Here is an 8,124-nt window from a genome sequence, read left to right on the forward strand (position 1 = left end):
TCACCGAATGTAGGGACAATGAAACATATTTTGGAAGTGCATTAGGGCGAAAAACGCTTCAAAAAATGCACTTTTGTTAATCACGGGATTAAGGAAATGGCCAAAGAGAGTTCGCCACGTGTGCAAGAATATGGTATTCTTGTCTTCTCTTTTTTAGAGATAGTGGAGTCCATTTCGTGATTCTCTCTTCTTTTTTAGCCAAAACCCCTAAAGTCTGACATGTTTTGGAGTCCCAAAGACGTTATTTACTTACAAATCTGACAAAATACGTGACGGAGATGTGATGAAATTAATAATGAGTTTTTTGAAAGTCGGGAGTGTTAGATATGATCAATGCCCCACCCTCATTAGGTGCTACCAATGATCCATGGTGCTCAAAGTTGTAAGGCCCCCATTATGAGGAGAAGCCAAATGTGAGCCCGGACATTGGTTGAGTCCTGACTTGTATATCAGATGAGGTCTATGTGACCGGATGGCAAAAAGGTGACTGTTGTGGGTCTAATCTTTGGGTTAGACGGAGTGGTTAAGCTGGTAGCAACTCGAGGCACATTGCATTGAGTTGCGTGGTAAGGGAGTTAAAAGGGGCCCCTATTGTGGGGTCCGGGGGCCGCGGAAGCGGCCCCTGGCTGGGGGGTCCCAGGGGGGCCAGCGGCCCCCCTGGCGGGGGTCCGGGGGCAGCGCCCCCGGCCCGATGGTAAAGGGAATATTCCCTGGAATATTCCCTGGCCGACTAGTGGAGGCTCATATGGTAGGTCGGTCAACAGGCCGACCTAACGACCTTCGCGGGCTATAAAAGCTAAACCCCTTCGCAGCCATCTAACACTCATCTTTCACCCAGTCAGAGTTGTTGTTCCAGCTAGCCTTAAGCTCTTCACCTATCTTCTGTCTAGATCGCCATCTAAGCTTCACACAGTGGAAGCGCACGGGTGGACAGAGCCATCTTTGTATCAGTTGTTTGGAGTTAAAGAATTTACTGATTCTCCTCTTATCTGTTGTGTACTCTCTATCTCTTTCTCAGATTCTGTTCGCTGCGCCGTGTAATATTTTACATGGTATCAGAGCCCAGGGGGCTCTAGAGATCGGAGAGCGTGCAAGAGGCAAAGGCTTCAACAGCAAAGAGAAACGATGTCGACTCCGGGAAGCAGTTCTGGCGCATCAGGAAGCGGTGCAGGAGGTGGTGCTGCTGTACCGGCTATTCAAACACTGAGGATTCGTCCACCAACCTTCAGCGAAGGCAAGTTAGATGGTACAAACTACATCTTGTGGAAGTTCAAAATTACAACTATCCTTGATTCTTATGAGCTTCTGGAGACTGTGCTGGGGACTGACGCAGAACCACAGCCTACCCCCGACCCATCAAATCCTAGTGTGATGATTCCTCCGAATGCAGATCTTCTATGAGCTTGGAAACGAAGGAATGCAGATGCATTGTGTGCCTTAGTTACAAGCTGTTCTGACAGTGTTTTGACTCTGATTCAGCATACAACCAAAGCGTCAGAGGCTTGGAATGTACTAAGGAGTCAGTATGAAACACGAAACCAAACAAGGATTCAAAACTTGGAGAATCAACTAGCAGCGGAGAAGTTTGCTGAAGGAGAGACGGTTGAAGCATTCATCACTCGGATTAAGAATCTGCGCGACCAGATGGCTGGCGCTGGGATACAAAAGACTAGCGAAGAGCTAGCTCGGAGGTGTCTTCGGATTTGTCCACAAAAGTTTGATGGACTAGTAACTGCCCTTAATACTCAGGTGAGACCTCAAGCTTTGACTTTTGAGGAGTTTTGTGCATTATTAATGGAGGAGGAGTTGAGGCTGAAAGCCCGAGAAGGAAGCAACAATGGAGATGCTGCATTCTCTGCCAATGCAAAAGGCAAAGGTGTTTCCTCCACCAAAAATGATGGTGACAAAAATAAAAAGGGCGGCAAGAAGAAGTTTCAAGGAGAGTGCTTCTACTGTAAGAAGAAAGGACATGCAATTGCAGATTGTCGTGTCAAGAAGGCAGATGAAAAGAATGGTACCCTTAAAACTAAAGGGAAAGAGACAGCCAATACGGCTGAAGCAGAGTTGGAATTATTCATGGCGACCATTGAGGAAGTGTGCTCCTCGGCGCAAGAAGAATCTACCACTGACTCTTGGGTGTTGGATAGTGGGGCCTCCCGTCACATGACCAACAAGAAAGGTCTATACAGTTCTATGCAGCCTCTACAAGAATCCATCACTGTGACGGTTGGAAATGATGCTAAATGCCCTGCTGCGGGCACAGGTACTATTTCTTTTGTTGCTGCAAATGGTGAAGTCAAAAAGCTTTCAAATGTGTTGTATGTTCCCGAAATCAGGAGAAATCTCTTATCAGTTGCTGCCATAACTGATCTTGGTCATGAAGTGAGGTTCAAGAAGACAGGTGCAGAAATTATTGATAGTGCTGGCACAATTGTTGGCAAAGGAGAAAGAAGGAACAACCTGTATGAGCTAAGTGCTCTTACAGCCACCGCTGGAGTGGGCACAAGTAAGCTTTGGCATGAAAGGTTTGGACACATCGGATTTGCAGTATTGAAGGAGATGCAAAAGCAAGGTATGGTTGCTCACCTACCTACAATAACTGAATTGAAGGAACCATGTGAAGCTTGTATGATGGGCAAGCAACAGAGAAAGGCATTTCCACAAGAAAGCAAGAATAGAGCACATGCTCCTCTAGAGTTGGTGCATGCTGACTTGTGTGGTAAGATGCCTACACAGGCCTTGGGGGGATCTTCTTATTTTATGTTGATTGTCGATGACTACAGTAGGAAGATGTGGGTGTACTTCCTTCGTGATAAGGCTCAAGCTTTTGGTAAGTTTAAAGAATGGCTAATACTTGTTGAGAATGAAACAGGGAAAAGTGTGAAGAAATTTAGAACAGATGGTGGTGGTGAGTTCAACTCAAAGGAGTTTGAAGGCTTTTGCAAGAGCAAAGGGATCAAGCGTCAATTGACGACGCCTCACACACCTCAGCAGAATGGTGTTGTGGAACGCAGGAATCGTACCATTGTGGAGATGGCAAGATGCATGCTAAAGGGCAAGGGATTGCCTAACCATTTTTGGGCTGAAGCTGTTAATACTGCAGTCTACATTCTAAATCGGAGCTACACAAAGGCTCTCAAGGGAAAAACACCTCATGAGGCTTACACTGGTAAGAAACCATCTGTTTCACATTTCAGAATTTTTGGATGTGAATGTTATGCACATGTTCCAGATGAGAAGAGAAACAAGTTACAACCAAAAAGCAGAAAATGTATCTTCTTGGGTTATAGTGATGAGCAGAAGGCTTACAAGTTATATGACCAAGAGGCAAAGAAGATCATCGCGAGCCGTGATGTGGTGTTCAAGGAGGAGCCGCATACAGTGGAGGAGGAGAAGGCAAGGTCTTCCACTTTATCATCAAGCGAAGAAGTAGTCCACTATGAACCTGTCCCGAGAGCTATCCCTATCCTTAAGGAGGAGGAAGCATCATCTTCAGATGATGAGGAAAAAGTTCACCAACCTGACATCACCCCACCGGAAAAGCCATTGCCGCGCTGGGTGAAGCAGCTCTATGACCACAATAATCCTATGCCTGCATCTGTTGAGGAGAAGGCAGACGGACCAAGGAGGTCTCAGAGAATAGAGGAGCAAAGGAGGGCTTCTGCTCACATAGTCAACATGGCCTTGATGGTTGAGATTATGAGAGAAGTAAAGGAGCCAACTGACTTAGAAGAAGCACTTGCAGATCCATCATGGAAGGCTGCTATGCAGGCAGAGTATGACAGCATAATGAAGAATGACACTTGGGAGCTAGTGGATCGGCCAGCAAAGCGGAAGATTATTGGCACCAAGTGGATCTGGAAGGTAAAGTACAAGGCTGATGGTACCTTAGAAAAGTACAAAGCTAGACTGGTTGCCCAAGGATTTTCACAAGTTGAAGGGTTTGATTTTCAAGAGTCATTTGCCCCAACTGCCAGAATGACCACTATTCGCACGGTACTTGCAGTGGCTGCCCACAAGAAGTGGCCAGTGTACCAAATGGATGTTAAGTCAGCGTTCTTAAATGGTGACCTCAAGGAGGAGGTGTACGTGGCTCAGCCACCAGGGTTTGAGGCCCCCCATTCTGAGAACAAAGTGTGTAAACTGAAGAAGGCATTGTATGGGCTGAAACAAGCCCCCAGAGCATGGTACCAGCGGATAGATAGGTTCTTTTTAAACCTAAACTTCAAAAGATGTGCCTCAGATGCTAACTTGTATGTTTACAGGGATGGTAAAAAGTCTGTAGTGATTGTCCTATATGTGGACGACCTTCTTATTACAGGTGACTATGAAGATATGATCAACCAAACTCGAAAGGCTTTGAGTTTTGAGTTTGAAATGACAGACTTGGGCTTGCTGCACTATTGTTTGGGGATTGAAGTCTGGCAAGAGCCAGGAAAGATCTTCATCTCTCAGAAGAAGTATGCATGGGAGATCTTGAAGGCATTTGGCATGACCGAGTGCAAGGAGATAGCTACACCTATGGAGGTGAATGTAAAGTTATCCGTTGAGGATACATCAGCACTAGCAGACATTGGGAGGTATAGGAGGTTGGTCGGCAGTCTAATCTACTTGTGTAACACCAGACCAGATATCAGTTTTGCTGTTGGTGTTTTGAGCAGGTTCTCAAACAAACCTCATGAGAGTCATTGGAAGGCTGGGATGCGGGTGCTCAGATACTTGAAGAAAACTCTTGACTATGGTATCACATACAGTTTCGGAACTTCTCTTGTGGGGAACTGTGACTCAGATTGGGCAGGAGACATTGATTCCAGGAAGTCAGTTTCTGGTTATTGTTTCTCTTTGGGTTCAGGAATTTTCTCTTGGATTAGTAAGAAGCAACCAACAGTGGCATTGTCTTCTACCGAAGCAGAGTACAAGGCAGCTTGTTTTGCTGCATGTGAGGCCGTATGGTTGAGAAGGATTCTATGGCATATGGGAGTGCAGGATGAAGAACCAACTGTGCTGAGATGTGACAATCAGAGTTGCATCGCCATTGCCAAAAATCCAGTGTTTCATGCACGCACCAAACATATAGAGATCCAGTATCACTATGTGCGTGATTTGATGGAGGATGGGATAGTGGAATTGGTCTACTGTCCAACAGAGGAGAATGGAGCAGATATCTTCACCAAAGCACTTACGAAGGATCTGCTTCAAGTTCATCTTCAGAGACTCGGCATTGGGCCGAGGAGATAGTTCACCTATGGGTGGACATTGAGGGGGGGTGTTAGATATGATCAATGCCCCACCCTCATTAGGTGCTACCAATGATCCATGGTGCTCAAAGTTGTAAGGCCCCCATTATGAGGAGAAGCCAAATGTGAGCCCGGACATTGGTTGAGTCCTGACTTGTATATCAGATGAGGTCTATGTGACCGGATGGCAAAAAGGTGACTGTTGTGGGTCTAATCTTTGGGTTAGACGGAGTGGTTAAGCTGGTAGCAACTCGAGGCACATTGCATTGAGTTGCGTGGTAAGGGAGTTAAAAGGGGCCCCTATTGTGGGGTCCGGGGGCCGCGGAAGCGGCCCCTGGCTGGGGGGTCCCAGGGGGGCCAGCGGCCCCCCTGGCGGGGGTCCGGGGGCAGCGCCCCCGGCCCGATGGTAAAGGGAATATTCCCTGGAATATTCCCTGGCCGACTAGTGGAGGCTCATATGGTAGGTCGGTCAACAGGCCGACCTAACGACCTTCGCGGGCTATAAAAGCTAAACCCCTTCGCAGCCATCTAACACTCATCTTTCACCCAGTCAGAGTTGTTGTTCCAGCTAGCCTTAAGCTCTTCACCTATCTTCTGTCTAGATCGCCATCTAAGCTTCACACAGTGGAAGCGCACGGGTGGACAGAGCCATCTTTGTATCAGTTGTTTGGAGTTAAAGAATTTACTGATTCTCCTCTTATCTGTTGTGTACTCTCTATCTCTTTCTCAGATTCTGTTCGCTGCGCCGTGTAATATTTTACAGGGAGATCTTTCAATATTGTTTTTGGCGCCCAATACATACTCATTTGTATTCTTGGCGCTACTTTTTAGTTCATTCACCCCTCTTTGAGTTTCTTTCTCTGCGCTTTCATTCTTTTCATGGCTTCCTCCAGGCGCCCTTCTCATTTAATACACTCTTGCACAGTCTATAGCCAGGGAGCAGATGGAAATTTTGAGCCCAAAACCTTTGCTGTAAACGATTGGGTTACCATGCTGCCATCTTGCAAGGGCTCTCATAAGGTGAAAAGAAGAAAACGAGATGATATAAAACATCACTGGAAGGGATGTATCATTGCCTTCAAAATTATGCCCGAAGGCTGGTTTGTCAAGGTGCAACATGTTTACATGGCCAAGGATATGCACTTACCTCCAAACGAATGTGTTCCCCAACAAACACATTGTAAGTTATTAGTTGAATAACGTATATAATTCTTTTCCATTTATGCAAGTTCTCACAAACGGTTCGTCATTGTAGATATCTTTCCGTCAACAAGTATTGAATGGTAACCTGTGGAAAGCCTAAGTGGGACTTTCCATGCCATTCATAAGGTATTGGCAAACATTATTTATGCCGATCAAACTGTGTCTTTTTTTAGTGAATGCAAGGTTTTTATATATTATGCATAGTATGTGGTTCCCTCTAAAGCAGATAGGTATGGGAATATCGAAGATTTGCCATTGCCAAGTCTTTCATCTCTAAACTGGGAGATTCCTGACAAGGTAACGGTGCAACGTTTCAAATTCAAAATATCTCAGGATATTAAAAAGTCCATGACAGCTGGAAGGATCTCGAGAAGAATACGTTTATCATGGTTTGTACCCCTCCATATCTTCGTGGCTTGCTTCAAAACAGCAAATTTAAAAAGAACGAAGGTATCCTGGCTAAGTAGAAACTTTTCGGAAGAGGAGCCTGCCAGCACTGCGAGAAAAAATGTAACAAGTTGGTAAAAAGGAGTCCCTAAAAAAACCAACAATATGAAAGAGACTTACATTCACTCCATCTATCTTGAGTATCTTTGAATCTATTGTCCTGTAGACATTTGAAAAGCACTCTTTTTCCATAAGTATATGTATGACTTTGTGACTTTGCAATGGTACTTCTTGTTAGAGAGAGTTATATGGTTTTCTAGGATCAACAATATCCTCATATGTGGTGTCCAAGAAGGTAGCCAGGAGCCTGCCAGCACTGCAAATGGAAACATGTAACTAAAATAGATAATCAAATAAAATAAATAATTAACCAAAAAGCAAGCAGTATTCCATTCAACCCACATTCTTCCTTGGCCATGGATACCACTTAGAGAGTTCATGAGGATAATTTCTCTGGTGAGTGTATCCGATGTAATAAAAAAATTTATGGTAGTTGTGATGGAATCAAAAGCTTTGAAAGACATTGTTATATTTGAACCAAATCTTAAAAAAAATTCCATTGATAACAGTGGATCAACAATACACATAATTTTAGAGATTTATTGGCTAAGAGATGCAATCAATATCCTAAAGCTAATAGCAAAAATAAAGGAGTGTTATTTGCAATCAATAGCACAATTATTCTATATACTAAAAATTTTTAGAGTCAAAATGCCTTACCTTATGCAATAATAAACTACAGAATCTAACAATTAAATATCCTTTTTACAACTAGCATGGACTTGTCCTCATGAGATATGCTAAGATAGTCCTCTTCCTCAGAAGTGCAAGAAACATTAATAACCATTTACCCATACACCTCACCCATTCTCTTATAATTAACAGGTCCAAGTACATCGATTTTTCTCTTGCAAACATCATCCTCGGTACCTTATTCTGCTAATCATATTAAAATCTTTATTCATTAGGGTGATCTTATGAGCATGAGCAGCAACAATGTAAGGATAATTCATAAATTCATAAATTCAACCATGTGAGCATAAGTTGATATGACGCGAGAGCAGTAAAGCCAAACTTTCACAGGGTCATATTCGCACTGTATCGTGGAGCAGTTCATATGGCGCGAACGTGGCAAAAAGCATAATGTTTGGTACTATACTTTTCACTGCATATCATGGATGACTTGATATGGTGCAAGAGTGGCACAACAAAATATCCGTAGGGGTCCTCCTCCCTC

This window comes from Lygodium microphyllum, chromosome 3 (assembly GCF_053477565.2).
Source record: "Lygodium microphyllum isolate KBCC chromosome 3, Lygodium_microphyllum_v1.1.10, whole genome shotgun sequence".
NCBI lineage: Eukaryota > Viridiplantae > Streptophyta > Polypodiopsida > Schizaeales > Lygodiaceae > Lygodium > Lygodium microphyllum.